The 26,503-nt window shown below is 37.9% G+C and overlaps 1 protein-coding gene across 2 annotated transcripts in view; it reads right to left on the reverse strand.

Annotated features, from left to right (window-relative positions):
- BICC1 (BicC family RNA binding protein 1) overlaps nucleotides 1-26,503 on the reverse strand; it is a 215,038-nt gene that overhangs the window by 152,509 nt on the left and 36,026 nt on the right. The gene's annotated exons all lie outside the window — the stretch shown is intronic.

Raw genomic sequence — 26,503 nt, forward strand, 5'->3', positions numbered from 1 at the left:
ATCTCAGCTATAGTGTAGACATAGCCTGAGATTCAAGTTCTGGCAGAGGGCTGTATTTAGTTCCTATTGAAACTAATGAGAATGGGTTCAGGCTCTTAATTTAAAAGTGAAGATTTATTTTGTAGCCTCAGTCTAATCATTCATATCATGCAAACACAGTGATTGATTAAATTGGTCATCTCTGCTCAAAAGAAGTCTAGGACCAGAAAGACACAGGGTTTACAGGTCGAGATTTGTAGTGAACTGCAAGGCAACAGTGACCATTAAGTTAAATCCTGAAACACGTTCAACAATACTACTAACTGGCTTTCAATTAACTATTTTTAAATGTTAACCTTAAAAAGCTTTAGGATCTTAAATATTTTTATCCTTTATGTAATCCTCTTGGTACTTCCTGGTTCATTTAACTGTCAATGCATCACCACAAATACCAGACACCTTTTTGAATCCTATGCATAATGCATGGTATTTGTGCTGTGAATAAATGATGAAACAGCTATATTTATACAGTGAATTTCCAAGGTAAACAATTTAATTAAGTATTTTTATTTAACACTAACAGATTTCAAGGTACAATATATAAAAGGTTTTTATATAATTGTGACTTATTTATGCTACAACTTCACACAAAACTTAACAAACGCTGGGTATACCAGAACAAAGTTAATTATTCCCAAGCATAAACACTTAGTTAAGAAGGAATTCCCACTGGAACTACATGCTCCTTAAACTTCATTACAGTGTTACAGGAAAAATTCTAAATGGTCATTCTACTTTTCATGTGAGTACTGGTCACCTAGAGAATGGAGATCCAATACTCTGACAGCCTGCCCTTCTACTATGGAAGAGAAATTACAATAATTTTCATCTCTCTGTTCGGGATTCAGAGAACTCTCCCCCACTACATGACAGAGAACCGAATCTAAAAAAAATTACATATTAGAAACTTGTATTATATATATTTCTTTCATCATTTCAAGTTGAGAAAGACACCACGCTGCAGATGTAAACCAGACACATGTCTTTAACAATTCAGGTCACAGATCTCAAAATAACAAGAGAATTTAGCCTCACTAAATCCCCAGACTAACAAACTGAACTCTGTTGAAATCTATTTCATTTTCATTTGTGATTAAGGATGTGAAAAGTTTCCCACTTTATTGTAACACACCTAACATCAGCACCTAGTACTAAAAGCACTAGGCACATTAGAAATGCTTATGTGCAGATATAACGTGCACAATTAAGACTGAGTGTGGTATTGTAGAGGTGTGGGCCCTCACAGGAGATCTTCATTCACAGCTCATTGTACAGTACCTTGACATCCAGGGAGAGGAAGAAGCTGAAGATTGCATGACATTTTTTGAAGGAGAAATGGATGACCCTCCTGTCTTCTCAGTCTTTGAAAGGTATTGTTGAGTTTATTAAAAATGTTACATTTGTCTACACAAGTTAATACTCCACCAATACACAACACTTATAAGGTGATATACTGAGACCCTAAGAGCCCCTTTATGCCAAGTGGCAAAAGGGCGCACCCAACACACTCAGAATATTTACTCTGTCTTGCAAGGTATCATACGTAAACTGGTGACACACCAGTCATGAATATCATTGTGCAATGTACGTATGGCTGCAGATAAAAAGTTGGGTCTGAGTGCTGGAAATATATGTTCTTAAAACATATTGTGGAAGTAGCTGATCAACTACTTGACAAAGGAATGTGCAACTCCCTTTCTGCAGGGATCAAGCTAACAGGCAGACAAGAAAACAGCGGGACTTAATTGCAAGCAAAGGACAATGAGAATATATCTGCACCTTATGCAAACAAAGGGATCAAGCAAATCCAGAAAGCAAGTTGAGCAGAGGATGAAGAAGGGCCTTGGTGCCTGCACCCGGAAGAAACAGCAGCATGGAAGAGGAATTTTGTCTGGGTTAACTTTTCAAAGAATATATTTCAAAGGTTTTCTAGGCTAAACTGTTGTATCAACCAGGCAAGGTACTAACAACTTCAACAGGACTTTATTTTTACAGTGGAATCCTCTGTACCAAGCTGCTGCTACACCTTCTGTAAGTCTCACTCAGCCTCCTCAACTCCTCCCTCTCTCCTTTTTGTTTCCTGTCCTTTCAGACTTCCAACAGCCAGTGCTTCCAGTTTTAATAATTACAAGCACATCTAAACACAACATAAACAAATGGAAGAAAGGGGACTCCTGTGTTATGCATCACTGAGGGAACAAAGGGATCAGCACCCTCTGATTCTGTGAATGGTGGAACCTCCTGCCTGAGGAGCTGGAGATGCTGATAGGTCAAAGTAAGAAAGAAAGCTGCTAAGCCAAAAAATATAGCCTGCTAAAATAAAATTTTAGACACTAGAAAGGGTGTGATTTTTGTTTTGTTTGTAACCATACCTGCCTCCTTTTCTTTTGCTTAGTAACACTTAAATTCATGTTCTTCATTAATAACCTTGTGCCTAGGTTTACTATAAACAATCTCAGGGCTGTGTATTAAAGTAAAACATGGGCCCTCAGCTAAACTGACAGGCTTGTGTGTGCAGTCTCTTTGGAGGCAGCAGACTTGGTAACTTCTGTGACTGATCAGTGAAAAAGGGACTAGATACTGCAAAGAGACATCTCTGAGGAAGTGGGGTTCAATGAATGTTACCTACAAGGCAAGGTTTAGACTGACAAGAGAGAGTCTGGAGGAGTTTGCTGGTAAGACAGACAGACTGATGTGGCAGTAAAAGCTCCAGCAAAGCTCTTGCTGAGGCAGAAGGGTAACACAGTGGCTTACAGTTCTGGCACCCCAAGTGTATATCACATATATAAAACAACATTTTAATTTATTTCTGATAAATAGCTTGCTATGTATCAGGAGATCTGGTCATGATTCTCCCTGCTGTGTTATCACGCATAGAAGATGTGCATAACTGTGGCTCAAAATATTATTCTAGAGCTTCCTTGTTTGGTTTTGTGGAGAGGGAGAATTTTAAGAGAAAAGAAAGGGAAAGAAAAAAACCTGACCCTATACATCTTACAGTTATTACAAACTTCACTGGAGGGTTTATGAATTCTGTAAAGCTACTAGAGTTCACTTACACAAATCACAAAGTGATTTTGTTCGAACCCACTTTCTCTCTCAAAAGACATTCCCACCCTTTATAAGGAAGCAAGCAAGGGCAGTATTCCAGAAAGACACAAATTTCTTAAAACAAGCTAGTAAAATGGAAACTTTTTGGAACCTTAACTATAACTGTTTCAGCCAAGTGACCCCAAACAAGCGTTAATTAATGTCTATAGGGGAAAAGTAGTTAGCTCACTGCAACCTAATCTTACCCTCTTTTTCTAACCTACGCAAATCCTAAAATAATTGTAACCTTTATATGTCCTGACTTTTGAGAAATAAAATTCAGCTTTAAATACTGCATTGTTAATCTCTCACTGCCCACTTCCTTTCAAGTGGCCTCCTACAACATGCATTACTGGTTATATTTAACACTCTTTCCCAACTTGTATTTAGCTCAGTCACTCTGATTTCCTTTGCTAGACCTGAAGAAGAGCTCTGTGTAGCTTAAGAGATAGTACTTTCCACCAACAGAAGTTGGTTCAATAAAAGATACTACCTCACCTACCCCCAAGCCTTGTGGCTAAAAAATGCTTTAGAATTTACTTCCCACAAATGTTCTCCCACAGTAAACAATTTCTAATGTCAATCCAAAACATTGTCAACCCCACTTTCATTCAGAATATTCTTGAATTGCAGACCCAAGAATCCAAAGAGTGAGTCTTCTACTGTAGAAGACTTAAATCACGGAAACAAGAACAAAACCAAAAAAAGACTATTTGGAGATACGCGCCCCTTTACACCCATGAGTTTCCCTGTTGGGGTGGGGCTAATCATCATGAACATTATTCTTGCGGAAAAGGAAAACACTTCTATCTTTCTGCTACTCCAACGACAACATACTACTCTATCTAGAATCAAAACGTTTTACCAGGTCAGTAGTAACACATTGGCCTAACCTAGCCTTGTGTCGTAACTATATGAACAGTCCATGTATTTAATAATAAACATGAAGGCTTCCATGCAATGAGCTACTCTTGATTGAGAAATTATTTAACTTACAAATATTAGTGTTAATTTTTTGCCATTAGAAGACAGAATGTAAATTATTTATATTCCAGTATAAAGTAATCTATTATCCTTAACAAAAGCAGTTTTCATATAACACAAAATGCCAGTAATAATTACCAAACTACTGAAACACGACTATTTAAATGTGCATAGTAAGCATTTCATATTTTAAGCAGTACTACTATGTTTATCATAGTTTCCCTATGCCATGCAATATTTTATATCATATTTTCCCTTTTCAAGAAATACAGGATCATAAATATTCTGTCCAATAAAAACAGCAAGAAGTTGAACCAGGCGTTAACTACTACGGTACACATGAACTACAGGGCTTTGTCTATTTAATTACTGAATCTTGAAAAAACACAATTGTAAATTCTCACTATATCATATGGAAAAATTAATTTGAATGTCTACTTTAACATAGTTGACACCATTCTTACAGTTTTAGAAGAAAGGTCAGAGAATGTCTACTTTAAATGTTGTTTTAATTCTGAAGAGTTTTCTGTTACATTATAGGACATGTTTTAATGGAATAAAACCCAAGATACACAGATTAAATTTAAGATTTGTTTAAATGTAAAGTTACCATAGATTTTTGGTCTATTTCACACAGCAGCTCATGTCCATCATTTTTAACCCTTGGATATCAGGAGTTGAAATTTCCAGCCCATAACACTTAATGTAATATGCATTCATAGTAAAACTTCTGAATTTACCAGTAACCAAGAGTTCAACTCCATTATTTTTCTTTTTTCTGCATCAAATATTCATAGCGCTCTTATGAGAACAAAAATTATACGATTATATCTTATCTACACCACATGGAGGCAAGAATTTAGTGCAAGCAACCAGCTCAAATTCAGCCAGAACTCTTTAACAAAACTGTATCCACAGAAGTGGTAATAGTCTAACTGGATGTTATCTACACATCAAGACAAACTAATCAATTTTATGGGGTTTGGAATAAATGGGAAATAAACTATTTGTAGATATGTAATCGACTTTTGACTTATTTCTGCCCTTCCTTTCCTCTCTGAATGAAATGAATCTGCAACACACAATTCCCACGCTACAGCCATATTGTGACACACTTCATGCTAATGAGATCTCTGACCTTTCTTCTAAAACTGTAAGAATGGTGCCAACTATGTGGTGGTTTTTGTGATGTGTGCACTCGTCCAAAAGGAAAAGAAAAACCCAGGCTTATTTCACAAAACAGATACCAGATGGTAACAACTTTTTATTAGGCACCTGGGCTGAAATCAAACCAGAGACCTAAAGACAAAATGGCTGTGTGTGCAATTAACACAGAAAACCAAATACAACATGCAACACACTTTGAAAACCTCTTCAACATTATACCAAAGTACTATAATAATGTAATAATGAATATCCAAAGCAGAACACTTGGCCACCCAAGCAAATGGAATGACAAAGCAAGACTTTCTTGGGTAGGCTCTCAGTCTCTAACATCCAAAATAAGCAATTCCTTAATTGTATTAAAAGATGGTATATACTAGGAGACTGGTGATACAGACTAAGGATTATTTGGTGGAGTTGCAGTGATATATTAATTCAAAAATAATCCACTGATTATGTTAAATGCTGTCTTTTTAATGCATGGTAGATCTTTAGGGTATGCAACAGGCTTCACAAAATTTAACACCAAAACTTTCTAAAGTAGGTGCCTAAAATTAGACACTTAAATCCCATGGTGTACCTATTCTGAGACCAGAGGACTAAACCTGCACTTCTTATGCACTAAAGAAAAATAAAAGAGTATTACATTGTATTAACAGTTCAAGGAACTCTTTAAAGAGCCAGAACTTCATTATTTTACATGTGTTCTTTCTTACTCTTGTAGAATAGTCAACTAAGGACAGCTGGAGTAGTTTCAGCTTGCTCAGAAAGGGGCAATAACAAGACTATTAAGACATATTTGCGTGGGTTGCATTGTATTTTCTGATATCAGAAATAATCTGATATGTAAAATATTAAAAAAATATTCATAAAAGATGGCCAGATGTGCTATAACTTTTTAGAGACTTATTTAGCTAGTATTACACAAACCCCAACAGATTCAGAATACAATGTTTTCTTACTACAGTATTGTAATAGGGACTCCCAGCACCCTGGAAGTTTACTGACTGTGGCTTTATTTAAAGCTTCTTGATACATGATGACAGATTTCTAGAATTCACTTGTTCCAGAAACATTGGCTACTTAAAACAGCTAGAGCAACTAACTGTCAGACTTCAGAAGATCTTCAATCTTGACACTACTCTACCTTTCTAGGTTACTTTCAATGGTCCTGACACTCAATACAGTCTTAGAAATAAAACTGATAAATCAAATACATCTTATTTTAGCACAGGCAGATGCAGTAGTCTATGTACTATTTATGATTTTTTCATTCTGTTCCTGTGAGTTCAAGTTCATTCCCAGGTAAATCACCATAAAAAATAAACCTAGACTTGCTAACTCATAATAAAGAAAATTAATAAATATGAAAATTTCTTTAAAGAGTGAGCAGCTGAAAGGACATGCTGTCGCACCGGTATAAAGCCACGTGTGTGAAAAAGCCAAAAATGACTGAGAACTTAAAAATTACGTGGTAACAGGCCACAAATCCCAATAATAATTTAATCTAGTGATATTCTTTAAAAACAAACAAACAAATAAACCACCACACTTCTCAGTCATGTTTCTAGTTGTTTCCATTGCTTCAGACTGACTCAACAGATGTTTTAAGCTTTAGAGATGTGCTGGTACACTGCTGACATGGGCTAGGTCTGTTTCATTATTATGCGTGCTAGTCATCTTGATGTGGGGGTGCTTTCGAAGAGCTATGGCAGATCGGCCAAGTAAATTCACCACCTGTGCAGTATCCCTCATACAACCACTGAAATTAGGTGTAGAGTAAGGGTGGTGGTGATCGGCTAAGTTAGTTCAGCTCTCACAATTGCTTAGGACTCTTGGAATGGGACAGATACAAGCATCACTGCAGCTGTACACCACATGGGTATAATTCATAAACTCAAAATGGCTGGGAATTTAAATTGCAGGAGTAGTGGACTGTGAAACCCAGAGATGATTGAATCTGGTGATATTCTAAACAAAAAAGAGCTCTCAACCATCCTTATAGCTGTTTCCATCGCTTCACATTGACTCCAACAATCTACGCTTGAGAGCAATACACCTATCGACAATCCAGGAATCAATAACAAAGCATGTTACAAATAATTAAGAGCATTTTAAAAGTAGCTCAGAAAATTCAAAGCACAGAAAAATCCTTCATAGTGCTCTTTTTACATTGCAAGGACAGAGTGAAAGACATAATTCAGTATTCTGATAACTATTATAGTACCATCTTCTTAAAACGCAGGGTGTTGCCAATTATTTCATTTTATCATTCATTTGTTGTGCGTTATGTGATGTTATAATCAACTCACATGAGATGTCATATATAATCAATCACTGGTTGCTAAACAGATTTAAATCATAAGATTATAGACGTATCAGATTGATCAGTAGTTAGAAGGGATAAGTTTGCATTAGGTATCTAAGTAGGGCTAAAACATAAGGCCTACAGGCTCAGGCCTGTAAAATGTCAGCTTAGCCATACTAGGCCACAGGCTTAAGAAAGACTTAACATAAGTAAGTGACCAAAGAATGACCCTATGCTATGAGATTATAAGAAAAGGTGTCATAATGCGAAAAATTAAACCGTAAGAGTAATTCTGACTACAAGATACCCGATAATAACATTTTTCTAACAATGCACATGAGCACATTGTAAGGTGTAGTCAAAGTCACAAGATAAAGGAGGGCTCCCAGATTGGGTAAAATGAGTTCCCTACAGGAAGACTCCAGCAGGAACTACCCCTCTACTGATGATCAATTGGCAAGGCATCCATCAAACCTGTTGACAGAATACATCAAGAAGAACGGATATGATAAGAAACAAGATCTAAGATGCAGGGTAGTAGGTAGTAATGTGTACATCCTTAAAGGCAAGGAAGAGACATTTAAACTTGATAATGATAGGCAAGAAAGAGGAAGATCTATCCAAAGAGAAGAGAGACTTACTCCGACTGACAGATGAGGAAAATAATTTTAGCTGCTGCATTTTTTAGAGTCTGGGAAGAAATAATATGAAGACCAAGAGAACAGAAGAAAACTGCAGTAATATACTGGAGGTGACCAGAGCCTGGACAAGGTTAACTTTCAGTGTATGGTGTCAGAAGCAGTAGTAAGTCCTAACAGCTTTAACTCAGTGGGAAAAGAGGGGGAATTAAAAGAGTACCTGATGAGCAGTTCACAGTATTTGAAAAGTTGAGAGGACAAATAAGGAGCCTGATCTGGCAGTAAGTAATACTGTAGTAGATGTAGATGGCATACAGGAGACAGAAATGAGGGAATGGACACAGGGTCAGGTGTGACAAGTTAGATGTCAGAACCATTACCATAGAGATTATTAGCATGCATGGATTCAGCTGTCACAAAGGGATAAAAAGGGGGAGGGAAAAGATAAGAAACCAATGACAGATTCCCCAGGAGACTAGAACCCAGCATGAGAGAAATCACCAAAGTAACATTGAAAGTAGATTTGGAGCAACAGGAGGAAAAACAAGACACAATGACCAATACAATCTTAACAGTGTTTGCTGCACAAGCAGAGAGAGAAACTCATTTGTAAATAAAATTTCCACTTTTTTCACACTGAATTACCTTTGATCTCTTTCAAGACTTCATAATTTGGCAGCAAGAATCAACCCATGATCAAAAATAACCAATATAGTAAAGTCATATTACAGGCTATTGCCTTGTCAGAATATTTTAAAAGTCAGTTATTTTAGAGTTGCGTAACTGTAAAATCCATCCAGAATCAGTAATTTAACAGATACCATTTGTACTATTTAAATATAGTCTGATTTGTTTTACAAAATGAGAAAAAAAGTTAATCTCTAGCGAAGAAGCTCTCTGCCAAATTTCAGCATGGAGCAAATATTTACAGCCAAATTACAGACTGAAAACAGGCTGTGGGATTGGGCAAATGCGTTCTCTCTTTTAAAGATCCTATATAGGAATAACTCATTCCTCAGGCTACAGACCTGGGGTCCTTGGTGATCTGGGGTGCAGCATGGCTCAAGATTAGGGACACCAGGTGAGGGTAAGGAAGTGAATGCTTTATCTCCTGCCAGCTCAGATCATGTGTAGAACACTCAGGGCATGTCTACATGGGGAAATAGACCAGTATAGTCCCATGAAACTCTTCTTCCTTTTTTAAAAAAACAAACAAACAAACAAAAAAACTCTTCTTTTTTTATATGGAATTTTGTGCTAATTTTATTTTCTCCTGTCTCTGAGGGGGATGAAGGCCCTGGGAGGTTGGAAGATTACAGAGAAAGGTCATCCTACACTCACATCACAGCAGCAGCTCCTGTCTTGCAGGACTGGGCCTGGTTTCGTGGGCTGGGCATTGCACCTCAGCACACAGAGTTGCAATGCCGCTCCCAGGTTTGGCCTAGATGCCCAGGCCAAATTTGAGGGAGTGGCACAATGACCCCTTGTGCCAAGTCACAAGCCTGGAGCAGGGGCCCCGCCCCGAAAGACAGGAGCCACAGGAGCTGCCGCTGCAGAGTGAGTTTTTCATTTTATTTTGTATTATTTCTCATTTATGAAAAACATGGGATGGGCTCTACTTATAGTTATGTCAAAATAACTATGTAATAATTATCCAAGGACATCTGTGTGGAAATCATTCTGGAATAAAAGTGACCCTATTCTGGAACAATGATTTGGCTTCCAATTTCCCCATGTAGCCAAACCAGGATTACAAAAGGCTCTCCTAAGGTAGCATCTTTAAGCAATCGTACCAGAGAGACATGCCCCTATAAATATAGCAAAGGTAATAAACCATTTATGAGGGTATTAAAAAGCATAGATTAGGAAGAGGCAAGTGAATACATCAGGCAGGAAGATTTGAGTATCTTATCCCAAATGTGTGCAAGGCAATTACTCTGCCCTATTAAAGCTATGCTATTAAACAATTTCAGCTATCTCTGTCCATCTCCTACATAGTCATTCAGGTATGCTGAAGGATTTCAATTATCTGTGATGGATCACTTATGAAGGAAATTTCTAGCTGGAACGCTCTTTGCAGATCCAGTGTCTGGAGAGGTTCTGGTTAATTAAAATTATGCTTACTCCAATGGATAGCTTTCCTATGCACCCTAACAAAATTAAAGTATGGGTAAAAGAGGTATTAGGTCACACAACTTTCTTCTCAATGGAAGTCCAGTTGGCTGGATCAATTCACAAGAGAAGCTGAATGACGTGCTAAAAATATATCTGAAAAGATCCTATGTGATATGAAAAATGATCTAAAATTTCACAAGGAGCACCATCATTTTAATGAAATATTGAAGTATACCTCACCACTACTATGGGGAAACACGGTGTGACATTATTGACGCGAACTGTGACCCTATAAGTTGTTGCTGCAACCAAGATCCTGCAGTTGCACCAAATCTTGTGCAAAGGAAGTCAAGTAAGATGTCTATGGAAAGGTTATAATTTGCTGTTTATGATTGTGCTGTCTGTATGCGTGTGTCCTTTTTGTATCTGAAGTTATAAAAATTGGCTATGTCCTTTCATCTCAATGGGTTTGAGTCTAAGTAGCATCAGTGAAGTATTTGGTCAGCTTCTGGAGAAAGGACTATTCTGAGTAAGTGCCCAATTAACAAACACTTAACTGACAATGGACTTTGGGAGATGCCAATCCACATTTGAGCTTTCCTCGAAACGTTTGAACTAACATGTAAACAATGGCGTCAGTCTGCAAAAAGTTGAATCATTCATGGACATGAGATTTGTCCAGGTGGCTACAAACTCCATCTTGTTGCTGTGATTTTGCACAGAAAAACAAAGGGGTTTCCGCCCACAAGAGAGAGAGAAAATATAAAAGGCCCTGGAAGCCCCCCCCATTTTCAGCTGGCTAAAGAAATGGCCTCTCCATCCCAAAGAGATGCCTGAAAGAAACTGGAACAAAAGACTGGAACTACTGGCGTGGGAGAGATTGCTGGACCAAGGCCATAAACCACAACGTTGGTCTGAAAAGGATTGGGCCCAGACTAGGAAGGAGTCCAGTCTGTGAAAGAAGCTTACTGGAACATCTCTGAGGGTGAGATTTACCTGTATTCAGGTTCCTACTGTATTAGGCTTAGACATGTGTATTTTATTTTATTTTGCTTGGTAACTTACTTTGTTCTGTATGGTATTACTTGGAATAACTTACATCCCACTTTTTATACTTAATAACATCACTTTTGCTGATCAATTAACCCAGAGTAAGTAATTAATATCTGGGGCAGCAAACAGCTGTGTATCTCTCTATCACTGTTATAGGAGGCGGACAATTTATTAGTTTACCCTGTATAAGCTTTATACAGAGTACAACTGATTTATTTAGGGATAAAGGCTCCCAGAAAGACTGAATACTGGGTGCTGGGAAAGTCCCTGTTAACTGAGAAACCCCTGGGCTAAATGAATCTTAGTTTCTGTGCACTGCAGGGGGACGTGGCCCAACCTCTTGCTCTGTACTGTACCTGACAGAAGCGTCTAACTCAGCAAGATGGGAGTGGAGAGAAGCCTTCTCTGGCAGGGGGATTTGCTCTCAGAGGTATCTCAGCACATCTAGTGACAGTCTTGACGGAGTTTCTGTTACCAAACCCGTCACACACGGACCTTATGAAATATAAGATAATCCATAGGTACAAAATCTTTCTCCATTACACTTGAGATTTCCACTATCCTTTGTGTCACTCGGGCTTACAACCTTAGAGTTATTGTTGATTGCTCCTCTCCTCTCCTCTCCCCTATTCCCTCACTAATTCTTGCAGTTTCCCGATAACAAACTTCTAAAATCTGCTCTTGCCTCTTCCAAAACATTGGTTGACACCACAGTTCTCTCTGACATGGAATACTGTAATCTCTTCTCCAGTTTTTAGGTTTTGTCTACACTGGCAAATGAAAAACAAAACTTGTCATTCAGAGTTATTAAAAAAAGCACACACCACTCCAAAAGACAAAAGTTTTGTCAATGACAAGCACTGGTGTGAACAGTGCTTTGTCTACAGGAGCACTCTCCTGCTGACAGTGCTAACGCCACTCCTGGGGGTGGAAGTTTTTTGTCATCAAGAGAGCTCTCTCCTGCTGACAAACAGCAGCTATACTGCAACACAGCTGTAGCGACATAGCTGTGTCCCTAAAAGCTGCATAGGGTAAACAGCTTTAGGCTCCCAAATCTGCAGTTCTCAATCTATCCAACATTCAAAAGCTATTGTAAACTTTTTCTCCAACCAATGTCATCATGTAAATGTCTTCACCTCATCCATGTGCTAAGGTCTCTACAGAGGCTATATTTTTCAACGGTGTTAAGTTTCATGCCAATTAGGAAGTTTCTCAAAGATTCACATATCTACATATTATTTAGCATAATAGGTTTTAGGACCCAGTGGAAGGACCTTGAGCGCTTTTCTTTTTTTTTTTAAAGTAGAAAGAGCAATAGTTGGGTGAGTGATATCCGAAAAAATTTTCAGGCAAATGAACTGCTCTTCATCTGACCATTTTGGGCTATGAATGAAGAATTGGATGGATGGGAACTGTTTCAACTGGAGCCACAAGCACCATACCAGACTCTCCAGGCTATGAGTAATAGACTGGTTGCTGTTTCCCTCCCTCTTCCTTTGAATCCCATTTTCTGTTGTTTATGTCCTTTAAGTGGAACACATCTTGAGATAAACAAGAGACAAATCGGGAAGAAAGATCTAGATTCAATGGAGAAAGGTTTTAGAATGACCACACCCAAATCTATCTACTTTGCATTATATTTAGACTAACATTATTGCCAATTTATATTTCCTTAAAACTGATTTCAGCTGAAGGGCTCCAGAAACATTAATATCTATACATCAACACACATTCGTAATTCACTGTGAAGAAAGTTACTGCATTTCCATATATGTTGAAAGGTTACTGTGAAAGTGTAGTTCATGAGAGTCTTTTTAAGTTTAGGAAAAGTTGTTACAAATCTTACAACACACACACGGACAAAGGGAGAATCAAGCTATACTAAGGCATAAATTGTTCTCATTCAAAACCTCCAAACTTTTGGATAAAAGTTGAGATATGTAAATTATTGTAATTGATTCCTTTAATAAAAAAATAGTTGGGATAAATTAATATACTAATCTCTAGAGTCTAAACTGTCTTTACCACTAAGAGATATTCTAAGAGCTTGTGTGATTAAATTGGAAATGAGAGCCAGATGTGCTTAAGTCTGACACAGAGCTACGTAAGGGTAAGATCTGGAGGAGGAATGAATTGCTCACCTCATCGTGATGGTCTTCGAGGTTACTGGAAATTAACTTAACCACAAAAATCCAAAACAACAAACACCTAAAGGGAAAGCTAAACCAAATTCTTGTGACATTGGCCTTGGCTACACTGGCGCTTTACAGTGCTGCAACTTTCTCACTCGGGGTGTGAAAAGAACACCCCCCTGAACGCTGCTAGATACAGCGCTGTAAAGCGCCAGTGTAAACAGTGCCGGAGCAAGCTAATCCCCATGAGGAGATGGAGTACGTGAAGCGCTGAGAGAGCTCTCTCCCAGCGCTGGCGCTGTGACACACACACACTTCAAAGCACTGCCGCGGCAGCGCTCCCGCAGCAGCGCTTTGAAGTTTCGAGTGCAGCCATGCCCACAGTAAGGGTCTTGGGCCATTGAAAGGCCTCCTTTTTTATTTGTGAGCAGTGCTGTCCTATGTTGCAGCTGCACACTACACATCGGGAGGTGGCTTAAGTATGAAATCGATCAGTAAGTAGCACATTGTCTGGGACTTCATATCAATCCTATAACAATTTTTATTTAAGATTTACTACTAGTTATTTATTTTCTATTCCCATAGACTCAAAAGGCTTTTGTTTAAACCCCGGTTGCTGGAATCAAGTGATTACTTACATAAGAAATATAAAGGTAAACTACAAGACACCAATGTGCTGGTGACTATTTCTGTAGGAAAGTGGCACCTAGACTGTAAAATGATGTCTTGGCCAACCCTGCACAGGGCCGGCTGCGCAGGGCCAAGCATTGGGAAGTTCTCAAATCTCACTTTACATTGCTGAATAGTTGATTTCCCTGTACAAGGAAGTCTGACTACTCAAATTTTGCAGTGGCTTTGTATTCCCTGGAAAGGCAGGTAGGATTTTTAGCATGCCTAATCAGTTGGCACCTGGTTGATAGAATAGGCTCGTTTATCTAGGTGACTTCATTTTGGGGGGGGATTTGTTCAGACATTCTTGCAAAGAATAATTTGGCCTAAAATTTTTATTCAGTCCCTCGAAAACTCTCACTAAGTTTAAGCCTGCCTTTTCTAATTTAAAACACAAGAAAGACTCTACTGTGTAAAAGCCTGTGGACTGTCATTATCAACTTAGTTTTTGATTATGAGAGTACACATTTTATGCCTTCTCTCTCCTTGGCAACATTAATTTGTTCTTTATTCATTTCACTGAAGTTCTCTAACATTTCCAATTTAAATTTCATTTTCCAATTCTTACCTGATATAGGGAAAAACATACATATATAAGTTGCATATTTTAACAAATTGTTTACAGTTGTATACAAGCATGTACAAGGGATGTGTACAAATCTCTCTCTGCCAAAGACACAAATTAGTGTGTCTGCTGTATCTTCATGACAGATCATGTTGTTCTGCTTGCCAAGTCCACTGAAAATTTAGCTTAACAGTTCATTAAAGAATAATCATCATCACATCAGATAAAGGTCTATCAACTGATTAATGTGATTTTAAAATGTTATGCCATTCATAAATAACTTTAGGCAGCATGGAATACTTGCACTTACTGAACATGCTGCAGCTGAACATGTTGTGACTGCACATTATACATGTGGAGGTGGTCTAAGTATCAAAATCAATCAGTAGCACATGGTTTGAGACTTTAAATAAAAATCCGTATAGGGTTAACGTAAAGAGGTACTACTAGTTATTTCTCTTCTATTCCCATGAACTCAAACATGCCAAGCAAGAATCTCATGATGCAAGAACTGCATATTTCAGACCTTTTTAAATGACACAGGATTAATTTTTTTTTTTAAAAAGTGAAACAGAGCAAAAGAAAATGTGACAAGATGAAAACAATGAAAGATAGCAGTCAGAGTAGAAACGGTCTGTCACCTTTCTAGACGCATGCTGGTTTTTCAAAAGAGCAAGTAAAAGGGGTGAAAAAAGTGTTTTAAACTATTCAATATGGAGAAGCCAGTTATGACTCCAGATAAGGGGGCATTCAATTTTACACTCTGAAGTAGGAATTTATCCTCTATGTATGAAAAAGTGTAGTGTATTCTCCCCAAGATGAGAGCACTTACTCTGAGTAGAGGATGAAATTTCTGAGAATTTACAAGTACTTCCACTAATTAGCACAACTGAAAGCCAGGACAAGATAGACAAGCTAACCATTATGATGCAGAAGACAGAGCATAACAGTGATACCAAATCCTGTCATTTTATTTGATAGATGGTATTTTTCTTAAAGCCTCAGCTATTAAAATCAAGTGATTAAATGAGATTCTCAGCTCTCACATTTAAAAAAAAAGTTTCTAACCCTTACGCAGAGAATGATCCAAGCATAATTTAAAAGCCCAGAAAACAAAGAAAAAGACAACCTTTTTTTTTTTTGGGGGGGGGGATCTCAATTTTTTTGGATATGGCTCATGATTTTTAAAACCTCGGGGATGGCAACAGAATAGCAGATGATATATGATATAACAAGCATTGGGTGGGAGGAGGAAGAATAATGACTGGACAGTTCTCTCTAACCTCTCCCTCCAACACAGATGTGTCTCTTCAGGATGGTGACCCATCGTTTTTGGGATTCAGAAGGTATGGAGGTACCTTTAAAAGCTTCACGGTACAGAGCACATTGACCTTTTTTACTGTTCCCAGCAGATCTGACAACTTTAAACAGTCCTCTTTTAGATGAGCATAGACAAATATGGCTTTTGAAAAAGGAAATGATGCCTCACCAATTTATTAGAATTCATTGAGAGGGTCAACAAAAATGTGGACAATGGTGATCTAATGAATATAGTGCACTGGACATTCAGAAAGCCTTTGACAAAATCCCTCACCAAAGGTTCTTAAGCAACGTAAGGAGCTATGGGAAGGTCTTCTCATGGATCAGTCACTGCTTAAAAGATAGGAAACAAAGGGTAGGAATAAACAATCAATTTTCAAAATGGAGAGTGCTAAATAGTGGAGTCCCCCAGGGACCTGTACTGGGATCTTTGCTGTTCAGCATTTTCATAAATGATCTGGAAAAGGGGGTAAACCAGTGCAAAGGTAAAATTTGCAGATGATAAAAAATTACTCAAGATAATAAAAGTTCAAAGCAGAGTGTGAAGAATTACAAAGCAATCTACAAAACTGGGAAACTGGGCAAGAAAATGGCAGATGAAATTCAATGTTCATAAACGCAAACAAATGTACACTGAAAAACATGATCCCAGCTCTACATACAAAATGATGGGGTCTAAATTAGCTGTTACCACTCAAAAAAGATCGTGGAATCATTGGGGATAGTTCTCTGAAAACTTCTGCTCAATGTGCAGCAGCAGTGAAATAAGCTAACTATGTTAGGAACTACAAGAAAAAGGATAGATAAGTCAGAAAATATTTAGGGCTGTTGATTAATTGCAGTTAACTCATGCTATTAACTAAAAAAATTAATGGTGATTTAAAAAATTAATCCTGATTAATCATGCTGTTAAACAACAGAATACCAACTGAAATTTATTAAAATATTTTGAATGTTTTTCTACATTTTCAAATATATCTATTTCAAATTACAACACAGAATACAAAGTGTATAGTGCTCACTTTATATTATTTTTATTATAAATATTTGTACTGTAAAAATGATAAAGAAAAGAAATAGTATTTTTCAATTCACATCATTGATAGAGTAAAAACTCTATCATGAAAGTGCAACTTACAAATGTAGAGGTTTTTTTGTTACATAACTGAACTCAAAAACAACACAAGGTAAAACTTGAGCACCTACAAGTCCAATCAGTCCTATTTCTTGTTCAGCCAATCGCTAAGAGAAATAAGTTTGTTTACATTTACAGGAGATAATGCTACCCACTTCTTAATTATAATGTTACCTGAAAGTGAGAACTGGCATTCATATGGCACCGTTGTAGGGATGTGGCAAGATATTTATGTGCCAGATGTGCTAAAGATTCATATGTCTCTTGATGCTCTGGCCATCATTCTAGAGGACATGCTTCCATGCTGATGACACTTGTTAAAAAAATAATGCATTAATTGCATTTGTGACTGAACTCATTGGGGGAGAATTGTATGTCTCCTGCTCTGTTTTATCTGCATCCTGCCACGTATTTCATGTTATATTAGTCTTAGATGATGACCCAGCACACATTGTTCATTTTAAGAACACTTACACTGCAAATCTGACAAAAAAGACATCAGTGTGAAATTTCTAAAGATAGCTACAGCACTCAACCCCATTTTTTAATTGTGCGATTAATCGCAATTCATTTTTTTAATCACTTGACAGCCCTACGAATATTATAATGCCACTATATAAATCAAAGGTATGCCCACACCTTGAATACTTCATGCAGTTCTGTTAATCTCATCTCAAAAAAATATATATTTGAATAGGAAAAGGTACAGAAAAGGGCAACAAAAAATTATTAAGGGAGTGGGACAGCTTCCATATGAGAGAGAATTATAAAGATTGGGACTTTTCAGTGACAGACGACTAATGGGGGATATGATAGAATTCTATAAAAATACGGAAATGTTATTTACTCCTTCACATAACACAAGAACCAGGGGTCACCCAATAAAACTAATAGGCAGCAGGTTTAAAACAAACAGAAGAAAGTATTTCTTCACCAACGCAGAGTCACCCTGTGGAACTTGATGCCAGAGGATGTTGTGAAGGCCAAAACTATACCTGGGATCAAAAAAGAACTAGATAAATTCATGAAGAATGGGTCCATGAATGGCTATTGGCCAAGATAGAAATGGATGCAACCCCATGCTCTGGGTGTCCCTACCCTATGATAGCCAGAAGCTGTGACTGGACAACATGGGATGGATCCCTGGATGATTGCCTGTTCAGTTCATTCCCTCTGAAGCACATGGCATTGGCCAATGTTGGGAGACCGAGTTAGATGGACTATTGGTCTAACCCAATATGACCATCTTTATGTTCTCTCTGGAGTTATCACTCAAGAGTGCACTGGGGTATCTGTGGAACTCCCAGAGCATGCAAGATTCCCTCTTTTTTTGAACTGTCTCATGGGAATGGGGAACATATGGAATCTTGCAAAAACACTGGATTTCACAGTAGCAGTACACTCTTAGGTGTAAACTTGGAGGACATTTTATACGTCAAACAAGAGAGTGTATTATTCACCTCACCAAATAAATAAAGTGTCAGATGAAGTAAGGTTGCTATATTTTAAATCGCATGTATATTTGACAACTTAATTTTAACCCATTTTAAGGTCAAATCTGGTTCTAGATTTTCCAAGCACTCCACCAGTAGTAAGGTAAGCAATATACTCAGCAGGAGGAGGAGCAGCAGCACTTGCACAGATTGCTACAGCTAAAAAAAAAAAAATGTTACTCACTTCCTCGTACCTGTTGTTGTTCTTCAAGATGCGTTGTTCATGTCCATTCCAATCAGATGTATGCGCGTGCATGGCGGCTGGAAGATTTTTCCCTTAGCAGTATCCGTAGCGTTGGCTTGAGCGCCCCCTGGAGTCACGCCTTCATGGCGCTCAATATAGAGCCCTGCTGACCCGCCACCTCTTCAGTTCCTTCTTGCTGGCTAGTCCAACAGAGGAGGAGGGTAGGTATTGGAATGGACATGAACAATACATCTCAAAGAACAACACCTACGAGAAAGTGAGTAACCTTTTATTCTTTGAGTGCTTGGTCATATCCATTCCAATCAAGTGACTACCAAGCCCAAGTTCAGGAGGCGGGTTTGGAGTTGTGCACTGATTGGAACACTGCTCACTTGAAGGCTGCAACATCTCTGGCCTGCTGGGTAATCACAGAGTGTATGGCGAAAGTGTGTATGGAGGACCACATCGCCGCTCTCCAGATTTCCTGAGTGGGAACCTGAGCAAGGAATGCTGTAGATGAAACCTGTGCCCTGGTGAATGTGCAGTGATCGGAGGTGCAGGAACATCTGCCAGGTTGTAGCACTCACAGATACAGGACACTATCCATGACGAGATGCGTTCAGATGACACAGGATGAGTCAACGTGGCCACAGTAGGGGATCTGGAGCTGTGGCCCACCTGGAGTTCCACTTCTCTGGATCTAGCCGGAGTTGACCAACTGTCTGGTTTCTTTTTCTTTTGAGGCACTGGTGAGTGGGATCTGTGCCTGCTCTCAGCCAAGCCTCACGAAGTGCCGTGCCAGTGCCAAGTGTCCAGGGACGAGTCCTTTTTTGGTGCTGAGCTTGATGATGGGCGTGTCGAGGATGACATGTTAGGAGCTGGTTCCCCTGAGCCTGGGTCGGAATGGGGGCATAGGGCTGTTCCCTTTCTTTAAGGGTTCTAGGGTGAAACTCACAGCAGATCTTACAGCGATTCTTTTGGTGACCCTCCTCTAGGCACCGTAAACAGGAGGAGTGTGGATCACTCTTTGGCATGTGCTTTGCGCAGGCCACACAGTTTTTAAACCCCGGGGACCCCAGGATACTGCGGCTCCGGGGAGTCAGAACGTGGGAGGGACATGACCCCAACAACTCTATTACTAAAAACTTCAATTACTAATAACTAAACTAGGGTAACTACATATAAATAACTGCAGAATGTGCTTGCTAAGCAAGGATTATGGGAACTTCCAGCCAACCATCGTCACTGGTGGTAAGAAGGAACTGAAGGGGTAGCGGGTCAGCAGGGCTCTATATTGAGCGCCATGAAGGTGCTACTCCAGGGGGCGCCCAAACGAACCCGATGGGTGCTGCTATGGGAAAAAATCTTCCAGCCACCATGCCTGAGCGTGTGCACACACCTGACTGGAATGGACAAAAACAAGCACTCGAGAAACAACAGATCTCTTTGCAGTTCAAGGCCTCAAAAAGTCTGCCAGTCATGGAAGTTAGGGTGAAAGACCTACTAGTGTAGATCTGGGCTGTTGGTATCTCAAGCATCACCTGTCCGCATAAGTGTTGTCAGTGTCTTGCTGACACTCTTGCTTATTTTATTCTTTTTAGAGCCAGCAAGAACATGACAAAATTAGATGAAGACTAAAAAGAGCAAAAAGTCAGGTAGAAACATCTTAAAACAGATTAAGCTCTATAATTCTGTTGCTCAATATTTTCCAAAGTGCATTCAATAAAGCTAGCTACACCTTAAAATGGCAAACCAATTGGACCCACAGGATGGCTTACTGGGCCCCACAAAATGTCTGGACACAGCCTCAAGATAGAGGACACCCATCCATAAGCAGAAACAAGCTGACAACCTTTCCAAAGGACTACATATAGTAGGATCTGGACATGCATTGTGGTAGGAAGCAGGCAGAGTAGCCACCAGAGTTGGTGCATGTCAAACATTTTAGATACTTACACAGTAACTGATGCTAAAATGTGAGACAGGCACATTAATATACATATGCAGATATTCAAATATCAGAGATTACAAGAAGTGATTACTATGCAATATATCACTTTCAATTTTCAGCAACATATGCTGTTTAGAGAGCTGTTAAATTTCTGATTATAAATCTATACCTTCAATAAAGAGAGAGATGTGGTAAGTAAGGTATTATCTTTTATTGGACCAAGTTCTGTAGATCAGTTTGCTTTTTAAAAAGTTATAACATGTATAGTGCATGTTGGACTATTCTGTGTGGACAAACCAAGTGCATCAGTTTATGACCCTGGTAGAAGTGACCTTTTTGGAGGGGGTGGGTAAGAATCAATATAAATCTAACACCTGTTTATAATTTTTCACTCAGACAGGTTCCTGGTTTGCTAACATGAAAGCCCTTTTCATCCACAAACAAAAACATGGAAGTGCTTTTTTCAACACCAGGCAATGCCTAAAGAGAGGTTTTAGATAATACACATTGGTGCATCGTAAGAAATATAGCACAAAGATTGTTTCTAGTTTATTTAATAAAATCTTATTACATGGGTTCCAAAAAGAATTACATAAGTTCATGAAGGATAGGTCCATCAATGGCTATTAGCCAAGATGATCAGGGACGCAACCCCATGTTCTGCTTGTCCCTAAACCTCTAACTGCCACAAGCTGCCACTGGGCAACAGGAGATGGATCACTTCATAATTGCCCTGTTCTGTTCATTCCCTCTGAAGCATCTGGCACTGTCCACTGTCGGAAAACAGGATACAGGGCTAGAAGGACCACTGGACTGACCCAGTGTGGACATTCTTATGTTTTTACATATCAATAATACAAATATATTCATCATACTTCCTCATATTTTACTAACTGATTCCCTGTCTGCAATTTGTGATAAAGTATGTAATTTTCTTGTTTAAGATATATTTGATAGTCAACTTTAACTAATGTACTTCTTTTATATTTTTATTTTCTTAAACAGTTCTATTTTCCTCAGATGATTTTTGCACTGTATTTACTTTGAATGGATTTAACTCATTTTTTCCTTGTTAAGCATAAAGGATCTAAATACAGAAAATGGAAGGTAGGTACATTATCTTATACCTTATGCAGATAAAATGGAAATTCATATCCAGTTAGGCTTTGGAGGCATTTGATATGGCACAATAATCCCCACTAGCATCACATCATTACAGACGTAGATCCTGATCCTTCAAAGGCTTACACACACACTTAACTTCACACACTTGACTTCAGTGAGACTATGAAGAGCTTGTCTACACTTACACCACTGCTGAACTGGTGCAGCTGCGCCACTGTAGCTCTTTGTGAAGTCACTATCGATGGACAGGAGAACTTCTCCTGTTGGCCTAGGTACTCCACCTCTCCAAGAAGTGATAGGAGAAGCCCTCCCTTCAACCTAGCACTGCCTAAACCAGGAGATAGGCATTTTCCACATCCCTGAGAGACTTAGTTATAATGAAATAAGTTGGTAGTGTACCAGGGCTAAGAGTATACAATGGTGCATTAAGTCTCTGCAGGATGGTGTCCTAGAGAGGTAAGACCATTACAAATGTTTGTATTTGTTTCGGACAAAAAGAAAAAAAAAAGACTTGAATAATGCAGTTGATGTTTATCAAGTTAAAATAATCTGCTACACAAATCCCCAATTACAATATACAGTATTTAAAATATTTGGTATCTGATGTTGCCTGGACAAGCCTGAGTAATTCTTTGCAAGTAGCAAAGAAAAAATAAGCTTTAAAACATTCAGAAACTTAATCCCACAAGATTATCTATTTTTCATGCAACCTAGAAAAAGCAGTGCACTCCCGCTCCCCCCCCCCACAAAAAAAAATAAAGGGTCAGTAGAAAGTAACCAAGCAAAGCCTGCATCACTCTTTCACCTAAAGCTGTCTCTTGTGGTAGCCATGATATCCAACTTGTAAGATTTTCTGAATGTATGCAGAAAGCTGAACAGCTGTTCTGCAGATTTCCTGCACAAAACCAACTCCTGGGTTTTCTTGCACACTACAAAAAAAACCACACAAAAAACAAACTTCATCTTACATAGAGCCTTCATGTTATTAAATACGCTGATTCTAGACGTTTTAAGGTAAACAGTCCAGTAAGTTACAAACTTTATTTACACAATTATTTTGGGGAATCTCTAATAGAATACTACTTAAAGATTTTATTTGAGCTTGAATTCTTTTTTAGTCTTAACCTTCTCTCAGGAAAAAATATTGAGGAAGCTCCAAGAGAGTCATTTCTGAATGAAATCTCAAACAGTACATCTAACATCTAGTTAGCTAAACAAGATATTGAAAGAAAAATACTGCAAGCATTTTAAAACTTGAGAGCATAAATTCAGACTCCTAGATCAAAGCATTCTAGTTTTCACATGTTAAGTCAATGAGAGCTGTGGTGCTCAAGTTGCAGGTGCTCAGTCTCCAGGATAGAACATTTTGGCCTATGACCTTAACGCTCAGAATGCATAAGATTTCAAGTAACCTCTCACAGAAGTGGAAAAAGTAATATCTCAATTTTCATGCTCCAAAAGTTCAACTTCTCATTTTACACAGAACTCATAAAAGTGATATGGTAGGTAAATATGAATAATAAAATGGGAAAAAATCAAAGGAAAAGAAATTTCTTCTGAGTAGCGGTCAGGAAGCTGCTACCTTTCTCTGTATGTGCCTCCTATAAAAATCACTGCGAGGTGATGTTTCAGTGAATCTCAACACCTCTCAAATAGGTATATCTTTAACTGTAGCTCTGGGATTGCTGGAGAATGTCTAGAGGACACTTAAGTTCATTCCAATTTTACCAGTATTCTTGGTTCCGGCGATATTCAGAAATCTGAAAATGGAGACTAATGCTAGAACCACAATGAGCTTTTTGTATGTGCTCATTGTACCTCATCTCCACATCTGACGGACGTCCAAAGGCCGCCATATTTTGGATTATGTATCTTGGAATCAGTTTTTCAAAGTAATTGAAACCAATAAACCATTGGACCGTTGACTGGTATTCTAGGCCTTCCTATAAAAGGAGGAAAGATGGTGAAAAAGAAAAGATGGCTACATTTTGGAATAATGGCAAGTTTATTTCTCATCTTCTGATAGCCATGAGATGCTTTATAAAATCCTTCACACAAATAACTTTGCCTAAAAGATCTGGAATGTGTTTATCATCACAAATTTTATTAAAAAAGCCACAAAAATGTGTTCTAGTGACTTCTATACAATTAGGCTTCCTTCCTAGAATCTGTGGGAGGGGAAAGGAGAATATTTCAAAAACAACCAAGACACTTGACAACTAACTGTTACTTTATTACAAGATCATTACAATCTTCCCCTGAAACATACACAGACTACCTATTTAGCTCTGGCTACTTCTTTCACACTGCCTGTAGTGTCCGTGTTTAAGTTTATTTACTGTATTATAATTAGGACTGTCAAGCGATTAATTTTTTTAATCACGATTAGGCACACTGTTAAACAATAACAGAATATAATTTAAATATTTTTGGCTGTATTCTGCACTTTCAAATATTGATTTCAATTACAACACAGAATACAAAGTGTACAGTGTTCGCTTTATATTGTTTATTACAAGTATTTGCCCTGTAAAAAACAAAAGAAATTGTATTTTTCAATTCTCCTAGTACAAGTACAGTAGTGCAATCTCTATCATGAAAGTTGAACTTACAAATGTAGAATTATGTAAAAAAAAAATCCAAAAAAACCCCCCAAACCCTGCTTTCAAAAATAAAACAACGTAAAATTTTATAGCCTGCGACTCCACTAATTCCCTCTTCTTGTTCAGCCAATTGCTCAGACAACCAAGTTTGTTTACATTTGCAGGAGATAATGCTGCCCGCTGCTTGTTTACAATGTTACCCCAAAGTGAGAACAAGAGTTCTCATAGCACTGTTGTAGCCAGTGTTGCAAGATATTTACATGCCAGATGCGCTAAAGATTCTTATGTCCCTTCCTGCTTCAACCACCGTTCGATAGGACATGCATCCATGCTGATGACAAATTCTGCTTGACAACAATCCAAAGCAGTATGGACCGAAATATGTTCATTTTCATTATCTGAGTCAGATGCCACCAGCAAAAGGTTGATTTTCTTTTTTGGTGTTTTGGGTTCTATAGTGTTGCTCTTTTAAGACTTCTGAAAGCATGCTCTGCACCTTGTCCCTCTCAGATTTTGGAAGCCACTTCAGATTCTTAAACCTTGGGTTGAGTGCTGTAGTTATCTTCAGAAATCTCACATTGGTACTTTCTTTGCATTTTGTCAAATCTGCAGTGCAAGTGTTCTTACAATGAACAAAATGTACTGGATCATGATCCGAGACTGCTATAACATGAAATCTATGGCAGAATGCAGGTAAAACAGAGCAGGAGACATACAATTCTCACCCAAGGAGTTCAATCACAAATTTATTTAACACATTTTTTTCCTTTTACAAGTGTCATCAGCATGGAAGCATGTCCTGTCAAATGGTGGCCAAAGCATGAAGGGCAATAAGAATGTTTAGCATATCTCGGACGAAAATACCTTGCAATGTCAATTACAAAAGTGCCATGCAAACGCCTGTTCTCAATTTCTGGTGACATACTGTAAACAAGAAAAGGGCAGCATTATCTCCTGTAAATGTAAACAAACTTGTTTGTCTTAGTCCTACTTCTTGTTCAGTCAATCACTGAGTGGACTTGTAGGTGCTGAAGTTTTAAATTGTTTTGTTTTTGAGTGCAGTTATGTAAGAAAAAATATCTACATTTGTAAATTGCACTTTCACAACACAGAGGTTGCACTATAGTACTTGTATGAGGTTAAATGAAACATACTATCTCTTTTGTTTATCATTTTTAGAGTGCAAATATTTGTAAGCAAATATATACATTTTGATTTCAGTTACAACACAGAATACAATATATAGGAAAATGTAGAAAAACAACCAAAATATTTAATAAATTTCAATTGGTGTTCTATTGTTTAACAGTGCAATTAATTTTTTAATTGCAATTAATTTTTGTGTGAGTTAATCATGTGAGTAAACTGTGATTAATCGACAGCCCTAATTATAAAGTCTCTTCCGTGCTCCATTTTATTATGTGCATAAATATGAGTATAAGTGAGTAATTTCAGGCACTCGTGTTTGAAAATAATGGTTTATGTTTTAGTTTCCAATTGTACTATTTTCCACGCTTTTGAAGAATCTTTGTTCACAGATTATATATTTCATAAAATAAGATACCTCATAAAATACACGCAATATAGGAGATAAAAAGAAATCTCTGAAATTAAACCAATTGTATTTCTCTAGCAAAAAACAAGCCTCTTGGAGGCTAAACCTTCTATACAAATTATTTCAATTAAATGAACAAACAATTGGCCTTGATTAAAAGAGGCCTGCAAACTGAAACTGAGCTAGTAACAGCTGTAAGTCAAAAAGCTCAGAATTTAGTCTGAAAATAGACACTTTGACATAATTCCATTTTCATTAAAACATTCAAAAAGTTTGTTTTCATTTGAATGCAGAGCAAATATAAAATTTTAAAACTCCAGAGCTGCTGTAAAATGTCCTCTACTCAGCTATAATCTAAGGTTTTTTAAAGTTCCACCTCT

Source organism: Gopherus evgoodei, chromosome 7 (genome assembly GCF_007399415.2).
Source record: "Gopherus evgoodei ecotype Sinaloan lineage chromosome 7, rGopEvg1_v1.p, whole genome shotgun sequence".
In the NCBI taxonomy this organism is placed as follows: Eukaryota; Metazoa; Chordata; order Testudines; family Testudinidae; genus Gopherus; species Gopherus evgoodei.